This window comes from Lingula anatina, chromosome 1, assembly GCF_051362555.1.
Source record: "Lingula anatina isolate TDL-2025a chromosome 1, LinAna3.0, whole genome shotgun sequence".
NCBI classification, from domain to species: domain Eukaryota; kingdom Metazoa; phylum Brachiopoda; class Lingulata; order Lingulida; family Lingulidae; genus Lingula; species Lingula anatina.
The window spans coordinates 52,161,481-52,178,525 of record NC_141767.1 but is presented as its reverse complement, the minus strand read 5'-3'; the positions used below and the strand labels follow the sequence as shown (position 1 = coordinate 52,178,525).

General features: G+C 47.7%; 44 non-coding genes and 1 pseudogene across 44 annotated transcripts; all 45 read right to left on the bottom strand.

The window, feature by feature from the left end:
- Positions 1–3: 3 nt before the first annotated feature.
- LOC147764530 (5S ribosomal RNA) lies at positions 4–123 on the bottom strand (annotated as a pseudogene).
- A 258-nt stretch (positions 124–381) lies between these two features.
- Positions 382–500, bottom strand: LOC147764529 (5S ribosomal RNA). Its single transcript, XR_015332295.1, has one exon. It is a non-coding gene; the product is annotated as a 5S ribosomal RNA (ribosomal RNA).
- A 257-nt stretch (positions 501–757) lies between these two features.
- LOC147764528 (5S ribosomal RNA) lies at positions 758–876 on the bottom strand. Its single transcript, XR_015332293.1, has one exon. It is a non-coding gene; the product is annotated as a 5S ribosomal RNA (ribosomal RNA).
- Positions 877–1,133: 257 nt separating this feature from the next.
- On the bottom strand, positions 1,134–1,252 carry LOC147764527 (5S ribosomal RNA). Its single transcript, XR_015332292.1, has one exon. It is a non-coding gene; the product is annotated as a 5S ribosomal RNA (ribosomal RNA).
- Positions 1,253–1,509: 257 nt separating this feature from the next.
- LOC147764526 (5S ribosomal RNA) lies at positions 1,510–1,628 on the bottom strand. Its single transcript, XR_015332291.1, has one exon. It is a non-coding gene; the product is annotated as a 5S ribosomal RNA (ribosomal RNA).
- Positions 1,629–1,886: 258 nt separating this feature from the next.
- Positions 1,887–2,005, bottom strand: LOC147764525 (5S ribosomal RNA). The gene has a single exon (XR_015332541.1). It is a non-coding gene; the product is annotated as a 5S ribosomal RNA (ribosomal RNA).
- Positions 2,006–2,262: 257 nt separating this feature from the next.
- Positions 2,263–2,381, bottom strand: LOC147764524 (5S ribosomal RNA). Its single transcript, XR_015332557.1, has one exon. It is a non-coding gene; the product is annotated as a 5S ribosomal RNA (ribosomal RNA).
- A 258-nt stretch (positions 2,382–2,639) lies between these two features.
- Positions 2,640–2,758, bottom strand: LOC147764523 (5S ribosomal RNA). The gene has a single exon (XR_015332290.1). It is a non-coding gene; the product is annotated as a 5S ribosomal RNA (ribosomal RNA).
- Positions 2,759–3,016: 258 nt separating this feature from the next.
- On the bottom strand, positions 3,017–3,135 carry LOC147764522 (5S ribosomal RNA). Its single transcript, XR_015332289.1, has one exon. It is a non-coding gene; the product is annotated as a 5S ribosomal RNA (ribosomal RNA).
- A 257-nt stretch (positions 3,136–3,392) lies between these two features.
- Positions 3,393–3,511, bottom strand: LOC147764521 (5S ribosomal RNA). Its single transcript, XR_015332288.1, has one exon. It is a non-coding gene; the product is annotated as a 5S ribosomal RNA (ribosomal RNA).
- A 257-nt stretch (positions 3,512–3,768) lies between these two features.
- On the bottom strand, positions 3,769–3,887 carry LOC147764520 (5S ribosomal RNA). Its single transcript, XR_015332287.1, has one exon. It is a non-coding gene; the product is annotated as a 5S ribosomal RNA (ribosomal RNA).
- Positions 3,888–4,145: 258 nt separating this feature from the next.
- LOC147764519 (5S ribosomal RNA) lies at positions 4,146–4,264 on the bottom strand. Its single transcript, XR_015332286.1, has one exon. It is a non-coding gene; the product is annotated as a 5S ribosomal RNA (ribosomal RNA).
- A 258-nt stretch (positions 4,265–4,522) lies between these two features.
- On the bottom strand, positions 4,523–4,641 carry LOC147764518 (5S ribosomal RNA). The gene has a single exon (XR_015332285.1). It is a non-coding gene; the product is annotated as a 5S ribosomal RNA (ribosomal RNA).
- A 258-nt stretch (positions 4,642–4,899) lies between these two features.
- LOC147764517 (5S ribosomal RNA) lies at positions 4,900–5,018 on the bottom strand. Its single transcript, XR_015332284.1, has one exon. It is a non-coding gene; the product is annotated as a 5S ribosomal RNA (ribosomal RNA).
- Positions 5,019–5,275: 257 nt separating this feature from the next.
- LOC147764516 (5S ribosomal RNA) lies at positions 5,276–5,394 on the bottom strand. The gene has a single exon (XR_015332282.1). It is a non-coding gene; the product is annotated as a 5S ribosomal RNA (ribosomal RNA).
- A 257-nt stretch (positions 5,395–5,651) lies between these two features.
- Positions 5,652–5,770, bottom strand: LOC147764515 (5S ribosomal RNA). The gene has a single exon (XR_015332281.1). It is a non-coding gene; the product is annotated as a 5S ribosomal RNA (ribosomal RNA).
- Positions 5,771–6,028: 258 nt separating this feature from the next.
- On the bottom strand, positions 6,029–6,147 carry LOC147764514 (5S ribosomal RNA). The gene has a single exon (XR_015332280.1). It is a non-coding gene; the product is annotated as a 5S ribosomal RNA (ribosomal RNA).
- Positions 6,148–6,405: 258 nt separating this feature from the next.
- Positions 6,406–6,524, bottom strand: LOC147764513 (5S ribosomal RNA). The gene has a single exon (XR_015332279.1). It is a non-coding gene; the product is annotated as a 5S ribosomal RNA (ribosomal RNA).
- Positions 6,525–6,781: 257 nt separating this feature from the next.
- Positions 6,782–6,900, bottom strand: LOC147764512 (5S ribosomal RNA). The gene has a single exon (XR_015332278.1). It is a non-coding gene; the product is annotated as a 5S ribosomal RNA (ribosomal RNA).
- A 256-nt stretch (positions 6,901–7,156) lies between these two features.
- On the bottom strand, positions 7,157–7,275 carry LOC147764511 (5S ribosomal RNA). The gene has a single exon (XR_015332277.1). It is a non-coding gene; the product is annotated as a 5S ribosomal RNA (ribosomal RNA).
- A 257-nt stretch (positions 7,276–7,532) lies between these two features.
- LOC147764510 (5S ribosomal RNA) lies at positions 7,533–7,651 on the bottom strand. The gene has a single exon (XR_015332276.1). It is a non-coding gene; the product is annotated as a 5S ribosomal RNA (ribosomal RNA).
- A 257-nt stretch (positions 7,652–7,908) lies between these two features.
- LOC147764509 (5S ribosomal RNA) lies at positions 7,909–8,027 on the bottom strand. Its single transcript, XR_015332275.1, has one exon. It is a non-coding gene; the product is annotated as a 5S ribosomal RNA (ribosomal RNA).
- A 257-nt stretch (positions 8,028–8,284) lies between these two features.
- LOC147764508 (5S ribosomal RNA) lies at positions 8,285–8,403 on the bottom strand. Its single transcript, XR_015332274.1, has one exon. It is a non-coding gene; the product is annotated as a 5S ribosomal RNA (ribosomal RNA).
- A 257-nt stretch (positions 8,404–8,660) lies between these two features.
- Positions 8,661–8,779, bottom strand: LOC147764507 (5S ribosomal RNA). Its single transcript, XR_015332273.1, has one exon. It is a non-coding gene; the product is annotated as a 5S ribosomal RNA (ribosomal RNA).
- A 257-nt stretch (positions 8,780–9,036) lies between these two features.
- On the bottom strand, positions 9,037–9,155 carry LOC147764506 (5S ribosomal RNA). The gene has a single exon (XR_015332271.1). It is a non-coding gene; the product is annotated as a 5S ribosomal RNA (ribosomal RNA).
- Positions 9,156–9,412: 257 nt separating this feature from the next.
- On the bottom strand, positions 9,413–9,531 carry LOC147764505 (5S ribosomal RNA). The gene has a single exon (XR_015332270.1). It is a non-coding gene; the product is annotated as a 5S ribosomal RNA (ribosomal RNA).
- A 257-nt stretch (positions 9,532–9,788) lies between these two features.
- LOC147764504 (5S ribosomal RNA) lies at positions 9,789–9,907 on the bottom strand. The gene has a single exon (XR_015332269.1). It is a non-coding gene; the product is annotated as a 5S ribosomal RNA (ribosomal RNA).
- A 257-nt stretch (positions 9,908–10,164) lies between these two features.
- On the bottom strand, positions 10,165–10,283 carry LOC147764503 (5S ribosomal RNA). The gene has a single exon (XR_015332268.1). It is a non-coding gene; the product is annotated as a 5S ribosomal RNA (ribosomal RNA).
- A 257-nt stretch (positions 10,284–10,540) lies between these two features.
- On the bottom strand, positions 10,541–10,659 carry LOC147764502 (5S ribosomal RNA). Its single transcript, XR_015332267.1, has one exon. It is a non-coding gene; the product is annotated as a 5S ribosomal RNA (ribosomal RNA).
- Positions 10,660–10,916: 257 nt separating this feature from the next.
- Positions 10,917–11,035, bottom strand: LOC147764501 (5S ribosomal RNA). The gene has a single exon (XR_015332266.1). It is a non-coding gene; the product is annotated as a 5S ribosomal RNA (ribosomal RNA).
- Positions 11,036–11,293: 258 nt separating this feature from the next.
- Positions 11,294–11,412, bottom strand: LOC147764500 (5S ribosomal RNA). Its single transcript, XR_015332265.1, has one exon. It is a non-coding gene; the product is annotated as a 5S ribosomal RNA (ribosomal RNA).
- Positions 11,413–11,670: 258 nt separating this feature from the next.
- LOC147764499 (5S ribosomal RNA) lies at positions 11,671–11,789 on the bottom strand. The gene has a single exon (XR_015332264.1). It is a non-coding gene; the product is annotated as a 5S ribosomal RNA (ribosomal RNA).
- A 258-nt stretch (positions 11,790–12,047) lies between these two features.
- On the bottom strand, positions 12,048–12,166 carry LOC147764498 (5S ribosomal RNA). Its single transcript, XR_015332263.1, has one exon. It is a non-coding gene; the product is annotated as a 5S ribosomal RNA (ribosomal RNA).
- A 258-nt stretch (positions 12,167–12,424) lies between these two features.
- Positions 12,425–12,543, bottom strand: LOC147764497 (5S ribosomal RNA). Its single transcript, XR_015332262.1, has one exon. It is a non-coding gene; the product is annotated as a 5S ribosomal RNA (ribosomal RNA).
- A 257-nt stretch (positions 12,544–12,800) lies between these two features.
- Positions 12,801–12,919, bottom strand: LOC147764496 (5S ribosomal RNA). Its single transcript, XR_015332260.1, has one exon. It is a non-coding gene; the product is annotated as a 5S ribosomal RNA (ribosomal RNA).
- A 258-nt stretch (positions 12,920–13,177) lies between these two features.
- LOC147764495 (5S ribosomal RNA) lies at positions 13,178–13,296 on the bottom strand. Its single transcript, XR_015332259.1, has one exon. It is a non-coding gene; the product is annotated as a 5S ribosomal RNA (ribosomal RNA).
- Positions 13,297–13,553: 257 nt separating this feature from the next.
- LOC147764494 (5S ribosomal RNA) lies at positions 13,554–13,672 on the bottom strand. The gene has a single exon (XR_015332258.1). It is a non-coding gene; the product is annotated as a 5S ribosomal RNA (ribosomal RNA).
- A 258-nt stretch (positions 13,673–13,930) lies between these two features.
- Positions 13,931–14,049, bottom strand: LOC147764493 (5S ribosomal RNA). Its single transcript, XR_015332257.1, has one exon. It is a non-coding gene; the product is annotated as a 5S ribosomal RNA (ribosomal RNA).
- A 258-nt stretch (positions 14,050–14,307) lies between these two features.
- On the bottom strand, positions 14,308–14,426 carry LOC147764492 (5S ribosomal RNA). The gene has a single exon (XR_015332256.1). It is a non-coding gene; the product is annotated as a 5S ribosomal RNA (ribosomal RNA).
- A 258-nt stretch (positions 14,427–14,684) lies between these two features.
- LOC147764491 (5S ribosomal RNA) lies at positions 14,685–14,803 on the bottom strand. The gene has a single exon (XR_015332654.1). It is a non-coding gene; the product is annotated as a 5S ribosomal RNA (ribosomal RNA).
- Positions 14,804–15,061: 258 nt separating this feature from the next.
- Positions 15,062–15,180, bottom strand: LOC147764490 (5S ribosomal RNA). Its single transcript, XR_015332653.1, has one exon. It is a non-coding gene; the product is annotated as a 5S ribosomal RNA (ribosomal RNA).
- Positions 15,181–15,438: 258 nt separating this feature from the next.
- LOC147764489 (5S ribosomal RNA) lies at positions 15,439–15,557 on the bottom strand. Its single transcript, XR_015332652.1, has one exon. It is a non-coding gene; the product is annotated as a 5S ribosomal RNA (ribosomal RNA).
- Positions 15,558–15,814: 257 nt separating this feature from the next.
- On the bottom strand, positions 15,815–15,933 carry LOC147764488 (5S ribosomal RNA). Its single transcript, XR_015332651.1, has one exon. It is a non-coding gene; the product is annotated as a 5S ribosomal RNA (ribosomal RNA).
- A 258-nt stretch (positions 15,934–16,191) lies between these two features.
- LOC147764487 (5S ribosomal RNA) lies at positions 16,192–16,310 on the bottom strand. Its single transcript, XR_015332646.1, has one exon. It is a non-coding gene; the product is annotated as a 5S ribosomal RNA (ribosomal RNA).
- Positions 16,311–16,568: 258 nt separating this feature from the next.
- Positions 16,569–16,687, bottom strand: LOC147764486 (5S ribosomal RNA). Its single transcript, XR_015332639.1, has one exon. It is a non-coding gene; the product is annotated as a 5S ribosomal RNA (ribosomal RNA).
- Positions 16,688–17,045: the final 358 nt, after the last annotated feature.

Here is a 17,045-nt window from a genome sequence, read left to right as displayed (position 1 = left end):
GACTGTCCAGGTATTCCAGGTATTCCCAGGCGGTCACCCATCCAAGTACTAACCTGGCCCGACGTTGCTTAACTTCGGTGATCGGACGAGAACCGGTGCTTTCAACGTGGTATGGTCGTAGACGATGACTGTCCGCGCTAGCCTCTGTTTTTGATCGACGGAAAGGAAATGAAACGGAATCGACACATCTGTTTGATGCCACGCTAAAAAGGACAAGTAAAGGTGGCCAGGCGGTCTTCCATCCTAGTCCAGACGTGGCCCGACGCACTGATAGACGAAGACAACGGCGCAACTGTGATTTGGAAAAAATTGAAAACTTAAAGAAAAAAAAGTGGTAAGTGAAAGAAACTGAAATCGGCTACGAATAAAATGTCAAAAACGTGTCTACGGCACCAGGTATTCCCAGGCGGTCACCCATCCAAGTACTAACCTGGCCCGACGTTGCTTAACTTCGGTGATCGGACGAGAACCGGTGCTTTCAACGTGGTATGGTCGTAGACGATGACTGTCCGCGCTAGCACTGTTTTTGATCGACGGAAAGGAAATGAAACGGAATCGACACATCTGTTTGATGCCACGCTAAAAAGGACAAGTAAAGGTGGCCAGGCGGTCTTCCATCCTAGTCCAGACGTGGCCCGACGCACTGATAGACGAAGACAACGGCGCAACTGTGATTTGGAAAAAATTGAAAACTTAAAGGAAAAAAAGTGGTAAGTGAAAGAAACTGAAATCGGCTACGAATAAAATGTCAAAAACGTGTCTACGGCACCAGGTATTCCCAGGCGGTCACCCATCCAAGTACTAACCTGGCCCGACGTTGCTTAACTTCGGTGATCGGACGAGAACCGGTGCTTTCAACGTGGTATGGTCGTAGACGATGACTGTCCGCGCTAGCACTGTTTTTGATCGACGGAAAGGAAATGAAACGGAATCGACACATCTGTTTGATGCCACGCTAAAAAGGACAAGTAAAGGTGGCCAGGCGGTCTTCCATCCTAGTCCAGACGTGGCCCGACGCACTGATAGACGAAGACAACGGCGCAACTGTGATTTGGAAAAAATTGAAAACTTAAAGAAAAAAAAGTGGTAAGTGAAAGAAACTGAATTCGGCTACGAATAAAATGTCAAAAACGTGTCTACGGCACCAGGTATTCCCAGGCGGTCACCCATCCAAGTACTAACCTGGCCCGACGTTGCTTAACTTCGGTGATCGGACGAGAACCGGTGCTTTCAACGTGGTATGGTCGTAGACGATGACTGTCCGCGCTAGCACTGTTTTTGATCGACGGAAAGGAAATGAAACGGAATCGACACATCTGTTTGATGCCACGCTAAAAAGGACAAGTAAAGGTGGCCAGGCGGTCTTCCATCCTAGTCCAGACGTGGCCCGACGCACTGATAGACGAAGACAACGGCGCAACTGTGATTTGGAAAAAATTGAAAACTTAAAGAAAAAAAAGTGGTAAGTGAAAGAAACTGAAATCGGCTACGAATAAAATGTCAAAAACGTGTCTACGGCACCAGGTATTCCCAGGCGGTCACCCATCCAAGTACTAACCTGGCCCGACGTTGCTTAACTTCGGTGATCGGACGAGAACCGGTGCTTTCAACGTGGTATGGTCGTAGACGATGACTGTCCGCGCTAGCCTCTGTTTTTGATCGACGGAAAGGAAATGAAACGGAATCGACACATCTGTTTGATGCCACGCTAAAAAGGACAAGTAAAGGTGGCCAGGCGGTCTTCCATCCTAGTCCAGACGTGGCCCGACGCACTGATAGACGAAGACAACGGCGCAACTGTGATTTGGAAAAAATTGAAAACTTAAAGAAAAAAAAGTGGTAAGTGAAAGAAACTGAAATCGGCTACGAATAAAATGTCAAAAACGTGTCTACGGCACCAGGTATTCCCAGGCGGTCACCCATCCAAGTACTAACCTGGCCCGACGTTGCTTAACTTCGGTGATCGGACGAGAACCGGTGCGTTCAACGTGGTATGGTCGTAGACGATGACTGTCCGCGCTAGCACTGTTTTTGATCGACGGAAAGGAAATGAAACGGAATCGACACATCTGTTTGATGCCACGCTAAAAAGGACAAGTAAAGGTGGCCAGGCGGTCTTCCATCCTAGTCCAGACGTGGCCCGACGCACTGATAGACGAAGACAACGGCGCAACTGTGATTTGGAAAAAATTGAAAACTTAAAGAAAAAAAAGTGGTAAGTGAAAGAAACTGAAATCGGCTACGAATAAAATGTCAAAAACGTGTCTACGGCACCAGGTATTCCCAGGCGGTCACCCATCCAAGTACTAACCTGGCCTGACGTTGCTTAACTTCGGTGATCGGACGAGAACCGGTGCTTTCAACGTGGTATGGTCGTAGACGATGACTGTCCGCGCTAGCCTCTGTTTTTGATCGACGGAAAGGAAATGAAACGGAATCGACACATCTGTTTGATGCCACGCTAAAAAGGACAAGTAAAGGTGGCCAGGCGGTCTTCCATCCTAGTCCAGACGTGGCCCGACGCACTGATAGACGAAGACAACGGCGCAACTGTGATTTGGAAAAAATTGAAAACTTAAAGAAAAAAAAGTGGTAAGTGAAAGAAACTGAAATCGGCTACGAATAAAATGTCAAAAACGTGTCTACGGCACCAGGTATTCCCAGGCGGTCACCCATCCAAGTACTAACCTGGCCCGACGTTGCTTAACTTCGGTGATCGGACGAGAACCGGTGCTTTCAACGTGGTATGGTCGTAGACGATGACTGTCCGCGCTAGCCTCTGTTTTTGATCGACGGAAAGGAAATGAAACGGAATCGACACATCTGTTTGATGCCACGCTAAAAAGGACAAGTAAAGGTGGCCAGGCGGTCTTCCATCCTAGTCCAGACGTGGCCCGACGCACTGATAGACGAAGACAACGGCGCAACTGTGATTTGGAAAAAATTGAAAACTTAAAGAAAAAAAAGTGGTAAGTGAAAGAAACTGAAATCGGCTACGAATAAAATGTCAAAAACGTGTCTACGGCACCAGGTATTCCCAGGCGGTCACCCATCCAAGTACTAACCTGGCCCGACGTTGCTTAACTTCGGTGATCGGACGAGAACCGGTGCTTTCAACGTGGTATGGTCGTAGACGATGACTGTCCGCGCTAGCACTGTTTTTGATCGACGGAAAGGAAATGAAACGGAATCGACACATCTGTTTGATGCCACGCTAAAAAGGACAAGTAAAGGTGGCCAGGCGGTCTTCCATCCTAGTCCAGACGTGGCCCGACGCACTGATAGACGAAGACAACGGCGCAACTGTGATTTGGAAAAAATTGAAAACTTAAAGAAAAAAAAGTGGTAAGTGAAAGAAACTGAAATCGGCTACGAATAAAATGTCAAAAACGTGTCTACGGCACCAGGTATTCCCAGGCGGTCACCCATCCAAGTACTAACCTGGCCCGACGTTGCTTAACTTCGGTGATCGGACGAGAACCGGTGCTTTCAACGTGGTATGGTCGTAGACGATGACTGTCCGCGCTAGCACTGTTTTTGATCGACGGAAAGGAAATGAAACGGAATCGACACATCTGTTTGATGCCACGCTAAAAAGGACAAGTAAAGGTGGCCAGGCGGTCTTCCATCCTAGTCCAGACGTGGCCCGACGCACTGATAGACGAAGACAACGGCGCAACTGTGATTTGGAAAAAATTGAAAACTTAAAGAAAAAAAAGTGGTAAGTGAAAGAAACTGAAATCGGCTACGAATAAAATGTCAAAAACGTGTCTACGGCACCAGGTATTCCCAGGCGGTCACCCATCCAAGTACTAACCTGGCCCGACGTTGCTTAACTTCGGTGATCGGACGAGAACCGGTGCTTTCAACGTGGTATGGTCGTAGACGATGACTGTCCGCGCTAGCCTCTGTTTTTGATCGACGGAAAGGAAATGAAACGGAATCGACACATCTGTTTGATGCCACGCTAAAAAGGACAAGTAAAGGAGGCCAGGCGGTCTTCCATCCTAGTCCAGACGTGGCCCGACGCACTGATAGACGAAGACAACGGCGCAACTGTGATTTGGAAAAAATTGAAAACTTAAAGAAAAAAAAGTGGTAAGTGAAAGAAACTGAAATCGGCTACGAATAAAATGTCAAAAACGTGTCTACGGCACCAGGTATTCCCAGGCGGTCACCCATCCAAGTACTAACCTGGCCCGACGTTGCTTAACTTCGGTGATCGGACGAGAACCGGTGCTTTCAACGTGGTATGGTCGTAGACGATGACTGTCCGCGCTAGCCTCTGTTTTTGATCGACGGAAAGGAAATGAAACGGAATCGACACATCTGTTTGATGCCACGCTAAAAAGGACAAGTAAAGGTGGCCAGGCGGTCTTCCATCCTAGTCCAGACGTGGCCCGACGCACTGATAGACGAAGACAACGGCGCAACTGTGATTTGGAAAAAATTGAAAACTTAAAGAAAAAAAAGTGGTAAGTGAAAGAAACTGAAATCGGCTACGAATAAAATGTCAAAAACGTGTCTACGGCACCAGGTATTCCCAGGCGGTCACCCATCCAAGTACTAACCTGGCCCGACGTTGCTTAACTTCGGTGATCGGACGAGAACCGGTGCTTTCAACGTGGTATGGTCGTAGACGATGACTGTCCGCGCTAGCCTCTGTTTTTGATCGACGGAAAGGAAATGAAACGGAATCGACACATCTGTTTGATGCCACGCTAAAAAGGACAAGTAAAGGTGGCCAGGCGGTCTTCCATCCTAGTCCAGACGTGGCCCGACGCACTGATAGACGAAGACAACGGCGCAACTGTGATTTGGAAAAAATTGAAAACTTAAAGAAAAAAAAGTGGTAAGTGAAAGAAACTGAAATCGGCTACGAATAAAATGTCAAAAACGTGTCTACGGCACCAGGTATTCCCAGGCGGTCACCCATCCAAGTACTAACCTGGCCCGACGTTGCTTAACTTCGGTGATCGGACGAGAACCGGTGCTTTCAACGTGGTATGGTCGTAGACGATGACTGTCCGCGCTAGCACTGTTTTTGATCGACGGAAAGGAAATGAAACGGAATCGACACATCTGTTTGATGCCACGCTAAAAAGGACAAGTAAAGGTGGCCAGGCGGTCTTCCATCCTAGTCCAGACGTGGCCCGACGCACTGATAGACGAAGACAACGGCGCAACTGTGATTTGGAAAAAATTGAAAACTTAAAGAAAAAAAAGTGGTAAGTGAAAGAAACTGAAATCGGCTACGAATAAAATGTCAAAAACGTGTCTACGGCACCAGGTATTCCCAGGCGGTCACCCATCCAAGTACTAACCTGGCCCGACGTTGCTTAACTTCGGTGATCGGACGAGAACCGGTGCTTTCAACGTGGTATGGTCGTAGACGATGACTGTCCGCGCTAGCACTGTTTTTGATCGACGGAAAGGAAATGAAACGGAATCGACACATCTGTTTGATGCCACGCTAAAAAGGACAAGTAAAGGTGGCCAGGCGGTCTTCCATCCTAGTCCAGACGTGGCCCGACGCACTGATAGACGAAGACAACGGCGCAACTGTGATTTGGAAAAAATTGAAAACTTAAAGAAAAAAAAGTGGTAAGTGAAAGAAACTGAAATCGGCTACGAATAAAATGTCAAAAACGTGTCTACGGCACCAGGTATTCCCAGGCGGTCACCCATCCAAGTACTAACCTGGCCCGACGTTGCTTAACTTCGGTGATCGGACGAGAACCGGTGCTTTCAACGTGGTATGGTCGTAGACGATGACTGTCCGCGCTAGCCTCTGTTTTTGATCGACGGAAAGGAAATGAAACGGAATCGACACATCTGTTTGATGCCACGCTAAAAAGGACAAGTAAAGGTGGCCAGGCGGTCTTCCATCCTAGTCCAGACGTGGCCCGACGCACTGATAGACGAAGACAACGGCGCAACTGTGATTTGGAAAAAATTGAAAACTTAAAGAAAAAAAAGTGGTAAGTGAAAGAAACTGAAATCGGCTACGAATAAAATGTCAAAAACGTGTCTACGGCACCAGGTATTCCCAGGCGGTCACCCATCCAAGTACTAACCTGGCCCGACGTTGCTTAACTTCGGTGATCGGACGAGAACCGGTGCTTTCAACGTGGTATGGTCGTAGACGATGACTGTCCGCGCTAGCCTCTGTTTTTGATCGACGGAAAGGAAATGAAACGGAATCGACACATCTGTTTGATGCCACGCTAAAAAGGACAAGTAAAGGTGGCCAGGCGGTCTTCCATCCTAGTCCAGACGTGGCCCGACGCACTGATAGACGAAGACAACGGCGCAACTGTGATTTGGAAAAAATTGAAAACTTAAAGAAAAAAAAGTGGTAAGTGAAAGAAACTGAAATCGGCTACGAATAAAATGTCAAAAACGTGTCTACGGCACCAGGTATTCCCAGGCGGTCACCCATCCAAGTACTAACCTGGCCCGACGTTGCTTAACTTCGGTGATCGGACGAGAACCGGTGCTTTCAACGTGGTATGGTCGTAGACGATGACTGTCCGCGCTAGCACTGTTTTTGATCGACGGAAAGGAAATGAAACGGAATCGACACATCTGTTTGATGCCACGCTAAAAAGGACAAGTAAAGGTGGCCAGGCGGTCTTCCATCCTAGTCCAGACGTGGCCCGACGCACTGATAGACGAAGACAACGGCGCAACTGTGATTTGGAAAAAATTGAAAACTTAAAGGAAAAAAAGTGGTAAGTGAAAGAAACTGAAATCGGCTACGAATAAAATGTCAAAAACGTGTCTACGGCACCAGGTATTCCCAGGCGGTCACCCATCCAAGTACTAACCTGGCCCGACGTTGCTTAACTTCGGTGATCGGACGAGAACCGGTGCTTTCAACGTGGTATGGTCGTAGACGATGACTGTCCGCGCTAGCACTGTTTTTGATCGACGGAAAGGAAATGAAACGGAATCGACACATCTGTTTGATGCCACGCTAAAAAGGACAAGTAAAGGTGGCCAGGCGGTCTTCCATCCTAGTCCAGACGTGGCCCGACGCACTGATAGACGAAGACAACGGCGCAACTGTGATTTGGAAAAAATTGAAAACTTAAAAAAAAAAAGTGGTAAGTGAAAGAAACTGAAATCGGCTACGAATAAAATGTCAAAAACGTGTCTACGGCACCAGGTATTCCCAGGCGGTCACCCATCCAAGTACTAACCTGGCCCGACGTTGCTTAACTTCGGTGATCGGACGAGAACCGGTGCTTTCAACGTGGTATGGTCGTAGACGATGACTGTCCGCGCTAGCACTGTTTTTGATCGACGGAAAGGAAATGAAACGGAATCGACACATCTGTTTGATGCCACGCTAAAAAGGACAAGTAAAGGTGGCCAGGCGGTCTTCCATCCTAGTCCAGACGTGGCCCGACGCACTGATAGACGAAGACAACGGCGCAACTGTGATTTGGAAAAAATTGAAAACTTAAAGAAAAAAAAGTGGTAAGTGAAAGAAACTGAAATCGGCTACGAATAAAATGTCAAAAACGTGTCTACGGCACCAGGTATTCCCAGGCGGTCACCCATCCAAGTACTAACCTGGCCCGACGTTGCTTAACTTCGGTGATCGGACGAGAACCGGTGCTTTCAACGTGGTATGGTCGTAGACGATGACTGTCCGCGCTAGCACTGTTTTTGATCGACGGAAAGGAAATGAAACGGAATCGACACATCTGTTTGATGCCACGCTAAAAAGGACAAGTAAAGGTGGCCAGGCGGTCTTCCATCCTAGTCCAGACGTGGCCCGACGCACTGATAGACGAAGACAACGGCGCAACTGTGATTTGGAAAAAATTGAAAACTTAAAGAAAAAAAAGTGGTAAGTGAAAGAAACTGAAATCGGCTACGAATAAAATGTCAAAAACGTGTCTACGGCACCAGGTATTCCCAGGCGGTCACCCATCCAAGTACTAACCTGGCCCGACGTTGCTTAACTTCGGTGATCGGACGAGAACCGGTGCTTTCAACGTGGTATGGTCGTAGACGATGACTGTCCGCGCTAGCACTGTTTTTGATCGACGGAAAGGAAATGAAACGGAATCGACACATCTGTTTGATGCCACGCTAAAAAGGACAAGTAAAGGTGGCCAGGCGGTCTTCCATCCTAGTCCAGACGTGGCCCGACGCACTGATAGACGAAGACAACGGCGCAACTGTGATTTGGAAAAAATTGAAAACTTAAAGAAAAAAAAGTGGTAAGTGAAAGAAACTGAAATCGGCTACGAATAAAATGTCAAAAACGTGTCTACGGCACCAGGTATTCCCAGGCGGTCACCCATCCAAGTACTAACCTGGCCCGACGTTGCTTAACTTCGGTGATCGGACGAGAACCGGTGCTTTCAACGTGGTATGGTCGTAGACGATGACTGTCCGCGCTAGCACTGTTTTTGATCGACGGAAAGGAAATGAAACGGAATCGACACATCTGTTTGATGCCACGCTAAAAAGGACAAGTAAAGGTGGCCAGGCGGTCTTCCATCCTAGTCCAGACGTGGCCCGACGCACTGATAGACGAAGACAACGGCGCAACTGTGATTTGGAAAAAATTGAAAACTTAAAGAAAAAAAAGTGGTAAGTGAAAGAAACTGAAATCGGCTACGAATAAAATGTCAAAAACGTGTCTACGGCACCAGGTATTCCCAGGCGGTCACCCATCCAAGTACTAACCTGGCCCGACGTTGCTTAACTTCGGTGATCGGACGAGAACCGGTGCTTTCAACGTGGTATGGTCGTAGACGATGACTGTCCGCGCTAGCACTGTTTTTGATCGACGGAAAGGAAATGAAACGGAATCGACACATCTGTTTGATGCCACGCTAAAAAGGACAAGTAAAGGTGGCCAGGCGGTCTTCCATCCTAGTCCAGACGTGGCCCGACGCACTGATAGACGAAGACAACGGCGCAACTGTGATTTGGAAAAAATTGAAAACTTAAAGAAAAAAAAGTGGTAAGTGAAAGAAACTGAAATCGGCTACGAATAAAATGTCAAAAACGTGTCTACGGCACCAGGTATTCCCAGGCGGTCACCCATCCAAGTACTAACCTGGCCCGACGTTGCTTAACTTCGGTGATCGGACGAGAACCGGTGCTTTCAACGTGGTATGGTCGTAGACGATGACTGTCCGCGCTAGCACTGTTTTTGATCGACGGAAAGGGAATGAAACGGAATCGACACATCTGTTTGATGCCACGCTAAAAAGGACAAGTAAAGGTGGCCAGGCGGTCTTCCATCCTAGTCCAGACGTGGCCCGACGCACTGATAGACGAAGACAACGGCGCAACTGTGATTTGGAAAAAATTGAAAACTTAAAGAAAAAAAAGTGGTAAGTGAAAGAAACTGAAATCGGCTACGAATAAAATGTCAAAAACGTGTCTACGGCACCAGGTATTCCCAGGCGGTCACCCATCCAAGTACTAACCTGGCCCGACGTTGCTTAACTTCGGTGATCGGACGAGAACCGGTGCTTTCAACGTGGTATGGTCGTAGACGATGACTGTCCGCGCTAGCACTGTTTTTGATCGACGGAAAGGAAATGAAACGGAATCGACACATCTGTTTGATGCCACGCTAAAAAGGACAAGTAAAGGTGGCCAGGCGGTCTTCCATCCTAGTCCAGACGTGGCCCGACGCACTGATAGACGAAGACAACGGCGCAACTGTGATTTGGAAAAAATTGAAAACTTAAAGAAAAAAAAGTGGTAAGTGAAAGAAACTGAAATCGGCTACGAATAAAATGTCAAAAACGTGTCTACGGCACCAGGTATTCCCAGGCGGTCACCCATCCAAGTACTAACCTGGCCCGACGTTGCTTAACTTCGGTGATCGGACGAGAACCGGTGCTTTCAACGTGGTATGGTCGTAGACGATGACTGTCCGCGCTAGCACTGTTTTTGATCGACGGAAAGGAAATGAAACGGAATCGACACATCTGTTTGATGCCACGCTAAAAAGGACAAGTAAAGGTGGCCAGGCGGTCTTCCATCCTAGTCCAGACGTGGCCCGACGCACTGATAGACGAAGACAACGGCGCAACTGTGATTTGGAAAAAATTGAAAACTTAAAGAAAAAAAAGTGGTAAGTGAAAGAAACTGAAATCGGCTACGAATAAAATGTCAAAAACGTGTCTACGGCACCAGGTATTCCCAGGCGGTCACCCATCCAAGTACTAACCTGGCCCGACGTTGCTTAACTTCGGTGATCGGACGAGAACCGGTGCTTTCAACGTGGTATGGTCGTAGACGATGACTGTCCGCGCTAGCACTGTTTTTGATCGACGGAAAGGAAATGAAACGGAATCGACACATCTGTTTGATGCCACGCTAAAAAGGACAAGTAAAGGTGGCCAGGCGGTCTTCCATCCTAGTCCAGACGTGGCCCGACGCACTGATAGACGAAGACAACGGCGCAACTGTGATTTGGAAAAAATTGAAAACTTAAAGAAAAAAAAGTGGTAAGTGAAAGAAACTGAAATCGGCTACGAATAAAATGTCAAAAACGTGTCTACGGCACCAGGTATTCCCAGGCGGTCACCCATCCAAGTACTAACCTGGCCCGACGTTGCTTAACTTCGGTGATCGGACGAGAACCGGTGCTTTCAACGTGGTATGGTCGTAGACGATGACTGTCCGCGCTAGCACTGTTTTTGATCGACGGAAAGGAAATGAAACGGAATCGACACATCTGTTTGATGCCACGCTAAAAAGGACAAGTAAAGGTGGCCAGGCGGTCTTCCATCCTAGTCCAGACGTGGCCCGACGCACTGATAGACGAAGACAACGGCGCAACTGTGATTTGGAAAAAATTGAAAACTTAAAGAAAAAAAAGTGGTAAGTGAAAGAAACTGAAATCGGCTACGAATAAAATGTCAAAAACGTGTCTACGGCACCAGGTATTCCCAGGCGGTCACCCATCCAAGTACTAACCTGGCCCGACGTTGCTTAACTTCGGTGATCGGACGAGAACCGGTGCTTTCAACGTGGTATGGTCGTAGACGATGACTGTCCGCGCTAGCACTGTTTTTGATCGACGGAAAGGAAATGAAACGGAATCGACACATCTGTTTGATGCCACGCTAAAAAGGACAAGTAAAGGTGGCCAGGCGGTCTTCCATCCTAGTCCAGACGTGGCCCGACGCACTGATAGACGAAGACAACGGCGCAACTGTGATTTGGAAAAAATTGAAAACTTAAAGAAAAAAAAAGTGGTAAGTGAAAGAAACTGAAATCGGCTACGAATAAAATGTCAAAAACGTGTCTACGGCACCAGGTATTCCCAGGCGGTCACCCATCCAAGTACTAACCTGGCCCGACGTTGCTTAACTTCGGTGATCGGACGAGAACCGGTGCTTTCAACGTGGTATGGTCGTAGACGATGACTGTCCGCGCTAGCACTGTTTTTGATCGACGGAAAGGAAATGAAACGGAATCGACACATCTGTTTGATGCCACGCTAAAAAGGACAAGTAAAGGTGGCCAGGCGGTCTTCCATCCTAGTCCAGACGTGGCCCGACGCACTGATAGACGAAGACAACGGCGCAACTGTGATTTGGAAAAAATTGAAAACTTAAAGAAAAAAAAAGTGGTAAGTGAAAGAAACTGAAATCGGCTACGAATAAAATGTCAAAAACGTGTCTACGGCACCAGGTATTCCCAGGCGGTCACCCATCCAAGTACTAACCTGGCCCGACGTTGCTTAACTTCGGTGATCGGACGAGAACCGGTGCTTTCAACGTGGTATGGTCGTAGACGATGACTGTCCGCGCTAGCACTGTTTTTGATCGACGGAAAGGAAATGAAACGGAATCGACACATCTGTTTGATGCCACGCTAAAAAGGACAAGTAAAGGTGGCCAGGCGGTCTTCCATCCTAGTCCAGACGTGGCCCGACGCACTGATAGACGAAGACAACGGCGCAACTGTGATTTGGAAAAAATTGAAAACTTAAAGAAAAAAAAAGTGGTAAGTGAAAGAAACTGAAATCGGCTACGAATAAAATGTCAAAAACGTGTCTACGGCACCAGGTATTCCCAGGCGGTCACCCATCCAAGTACTAACCTGGCCCGACGTTGCTTAACTTCGGTGATCGGACGAGAACCGGTGCTTTCAACGTGGTATGGTCGTAGACGATGACTGTCCGCGCTAGCACTGTTTTTGATCGACGGAAAGGAAATGAAACGGAATCGACACATCTGTTTGATGCCACGCTAAAAAGGACAAGTAAAGGTGGCCAGGCGGTCTTCCATCCTAGTCCAGACGTGGCCCGACGCACTGATAGACGAAGACAACGGCGCAACTGTGATTTGGAAAAAATTGAAAACTTAAAGAAAAAAAAAGTGGTAAGTGAAAGAAACTGAAATCGGCTACGAATAAAATGTCAAAAACGTGTCTACGGCACCAGGTATTCCCAGGCGGTCACCCATCCAAGTACTAACCTGGCCCGACGTTGCTTAACTTCGGTGATCGGACGAGAACCGGTGCTTTCAACGTGGTATGGTCGTAGACGATGACTGTCCGCGCTAGCACTGTTTTTGATCGACGGAAAGGAAATGAAACGGAATCGACACATCTGTTTGATGCCACGCTAAAAAGGACAAGTAAAGGTGGCCAGGCGGTCTTCCATCCTAGTCCAGACGTGGCCCGACGCACTGATAGACGAAGACAACGGCGCAACTGTGATTTGGAAAAAATTGAAAACTTAAAGAAAAAAAAGTGGTAAGTGAAAGAAACTGAAATCGGCTACGAATAAAATGTCAAAAACGTGTCTACGGCACCAGGTATTCCCAGGCGGTCACCCATCCAAGTACTAACCTGGCCCGACGTTGCTTAACTTCGGTGATCGGACGAGAACCGGTGCTTTCAACGTGGTATGGTCGTAGACGATGACTGTCCGCGCTAGCACTGTTTTTGATCGACGGAAAGGAAATGAAACGGAATCGACACATCTGTTTGATGCCACGCTAAAAAGGACAAGTAAAGGTGGCCAGGCGGTCTTCCATCCTAGTCCAGACGTGGCCCGACGCACTGATAGACGAAGACAACGGCGCAACTGTGATTTGGAAAAAATTGAAAACTTAAAGAAAAAAAAAGTGGTAAGTGAAAGAAACTGAAATCGGCTACGAATAAAATGTCAAAAACGTGTCTACGGCACCAGGTATTCCCAGGCGGTCACCCATCCAAGTACTAACCTGGCCCGACGTTGCTTAACTTCGGTGATCGGACGAGAACCGGTGCTTTCAACGTGGTATGGTCGTAGACGATGACTGTCCGCGCTAGCACTGTTTTTGATCGACGGAAAGGAAATGAAACGGAATCGACACATCTGTTTGATGCCACGCTAAAAAGGACAAGTAAAGGTGGCCAGGCGGTCTTCCATCCTAGTCCAGACGTGGCCCGACGCACTGATAGACGAAGACAACGGCGCAACTGTGATTTGGAAAAAATTGAAAACTTAAAGAAAAAAAAGTGGTAAGTGAAAGAAACTGAAATCGGCTACGAATAAAATGTCAAAAACGTGTCTACGGCACCAGGTATTCCCAGGCGGTCACCCATCCAAGTACTAACCTGGCCCGACGTTGCTTAACTTCGGTGATCGGACGAGAACCGGTGCTTTCAACGTGGTATGGTCGTAGACGATGACTGTCCGCGCTAGCACTGTTTTTGATCGACGGAAAGGAAATGAAACGGAATCGACACATCTGTTTGATGCCACGCTAAAAAGGACAAGTAAAGGTGGCCAGGCGGTCTTCCATCCTAGTCCAGACGTGGCCCGACGCACTGATAGACGAAGACAACGGCGCAACTGTGATTTGGAAAAAATTGAAAACTTAAAGAAAAAAAAAGTGGTAAGTGAAAGAAACTGAAATCGGCTACGAATAAAATGTCAAAAACGTGTCTACGGCACCAGGTATTCCCAGGCGGTCACCCATCCAAGTACTAACCTGGCCCGACGTTGCTTAACTTCGGTGATCGGACGAGAACCGGTGCTTTCAACGTGGTATGGTCGTAGACGATGACTGTCCGCGCTAGCACTGTTTTTGATCGACGGAAAGGAAATGAAACGGAATCGACACATCTGTTTGATGCCACGCTAAAAAGGACAAGTAAAGGTGGCCAGGCGGTCTTCCATCCTAGTCCAGACGTGGCCCGACGCACTGATAGACGAAGACAACGGCGCAACTGTGATTTGGAAAAAATTGAAAACTTAAAGAAAAAAAAAGTGGTAAGTGAAAGAAACTGAAATCGGCTACGAATAAAATGTCAAAAACGTGTCTACGGCACCAGGTATTCCCAGGCGGTCACCCATCCAAGTACTAACCTGGCCCGACGTTGCTTAACTTCGGTGATCGGACGAGAACCGGTGCTTTCAACGTGGTATGGTCGTAGACGATGACTGTCCGCGCTAGCACTGTTTTTGATCGACGGAAAGGAAATGAAACGGAATCGACACATCTGTTTGATGCCACGCTAAAAAGGACAAGTAAAGGTGGCCAGGCGGTCTTCCATCCTAGTCCAGACGTGGCCCGACGCACTGATAGACGAAGACAACGGCGCAACTGTGATTTGGAAAAAATTGAAAACTTAAAGAAAAAAAAAGTGGTAAGTGAAAGAAACTGAAATCGGCTACGAATAAAATGTCAAAAACGTGTCTACGGCACCAGGTATTCCCAGGCGGTCACCCATCCAAGTACTAACCTGGCCCGACGTTGCTTAACTTCGGTGATCGGACGAGAACCGGTGCTTTCAACGTGGTATGGTCGTAGACGATGACTGTCCGCGCTAGCACTGTTTTTGATCGACGGAAAGGAAATGAAACGGAATCGACACATCTGTTTGATGCCACGCTAAAAAGGACAAGTAAAGGTGGCCAGGCGGTCTTCCATCCTAGTCCAGACGTGGCCCGACGCACTGATAGACGAAGACAACGGCGCAACTGTGATTTGGAAAAAATTGAAAACTTAAAGAAAAAAAAAGTGGTAAGTGAAAGAAACTGAAATCGGCTACGAATAAAATGTCAAAAACGTGTCTACGGCACCAGGTATTCCCAGGCGGTCACCCATCCAAGTACTAACCTGGCCCGACGTTGCTTAACTTCGGTGATCGGACGAGAACCGGTGCTTTCAACGTGGTATGGTCGTAGACGATGACTGTCCGCGCTAGCACTGTTTTTGATCGACGGAAAGGAAATGAAACGGAATCGACACATCTGTTTGATGCCACGCTAAAAAGGACAAGTAAAGGTGGCCAGGCGGTCTTCCATCCTAGTCCAGACGTGGCCCGACGCACTGATAGACGAAGACAACGGCGCAACTGTGATTTGGAAAAAATTGAAAACTTAAAGAAAAAAAAAGTGGTAAGTGAAAGAAACTGAAATCGGCTACGAATAAAATGTCAAAAACGTGTCTACGGCACCAGGTATTCCCAGGCGGTCACCCATCCAAGTACTAACCTGGCCCGACGTTGCTTAACTTCGGTGATCGGACGAGAACCGGTGCTTTCAACGTGGTATGGTCGTAGACGATGACTGTCCGCGCTAGCACTGTTTTTGATCGACGGAAAGGAAATGAAACGGAATCGACACATCTGTTTGATGCCACGCTAAAAAGGACAAGTAAAGGTGGCCAGGCGGTCTTCCATCCTAGTCCAGACGTGGCCCGACGCACTGATAGACGAAGACAACGGCGCAACTGTGATTTGGAAAAAATTGAAAACTTAAAGAAAAAAAAGTGGTAAGTGAAAGAAACTGAAATCGGCTACGAATAAAATGTCAAAAACGTGTCTACGGCACCAGGTATTCCCAGGCGGTCACCCATCCAAGTACTAACCTGGCCCGACGTTGCTTAACTTCGGTGATCGGACGAGAACCGGTGCTTTCAACGTGGTATGGTCGTAGACGATGACTGTCCGCGCTAGCACTGTTTTTGATCGACGGAAAGGAAATGAAACGGAATCGACACATCTGTTTGATGCCACGCTAAAAAGGACAAGTAAAGGTGGCCAGGCGGTCTTCCATCCTAGTCCAGACGTGGCCCGACGCACTGATAGACGAAGACAACGGCGCAACTGTGATTTGGAAAAAATTGAAAACTTAAAGAAAAAAAAAGTGGTAAGTGAAAGAAACTGAAATCGGCTACGAATAAAATGTCAAAAACGTGTCTACGGCACCAGGTATTCCCAGGCGGTCACCCATCCAAGTACTAACCTGGCCCGACGTTGCTTAACTTCGGTGATCGGACGAGAACCGGTGCTTTCAACGTGGTATGGTCGTAGACGATGACTGTCCGCGCTAGCACTGTTTTTGATCGACGGAAAGGAAATGAAACGGAATCGACACATCTGTTTGATGCCACGCTAAAAAGGACAAGTAAAGGTGGCCAGGCGGTCTTCCATCCTAGTCCAGACGTGGCCCGACGCACTGATAGACGAAGACAACGGCGCAACTGTGATTTGGAAAAAATTGAAAACTTAAAGAAAAAAAAAGTGGTAAGTGAAAGAAACTGAAATCGGCTACGAATAAAATGTCAAAAACGTGTCTACGGCACCAGGTATTCCCAGGCGGTCACCCATCCAAGTACTAACCTGGCCCGACGTTGCTTAACTTCGGTGATCGGACGAGAACCGGTGCTTTCAACGTGGTATGGTCGTAGACGATGACTGTCCGCGCTAGCACTGTTTTTGATCGACGGAAAGGAAATGAAACGGAATCGACACATCTGTTTGATGCCACGCTAAAAAGGACAAGTAAAGGTGGCCAGGCGGTCTTCCATCCTAGTCCAGACGTGGCCCGACGCACTGATAGACGAAGACAACGGCGCAACTGTGATTTGGAAAAAATTGAAAACTTAAAGAAAAAAAAAGTGGTAAGTGAAAGAAACTGAAATCGGCTACGAATAAAATGTCAAAAACGTGTCTACGGCACCAGGTATTCCCAGGCGCTCACCCAGCCAAGTAGTAACACTTAGGCTCGACCAACCAATCATTGAGCTTTGTTGAGCAGCCTGCCCCTC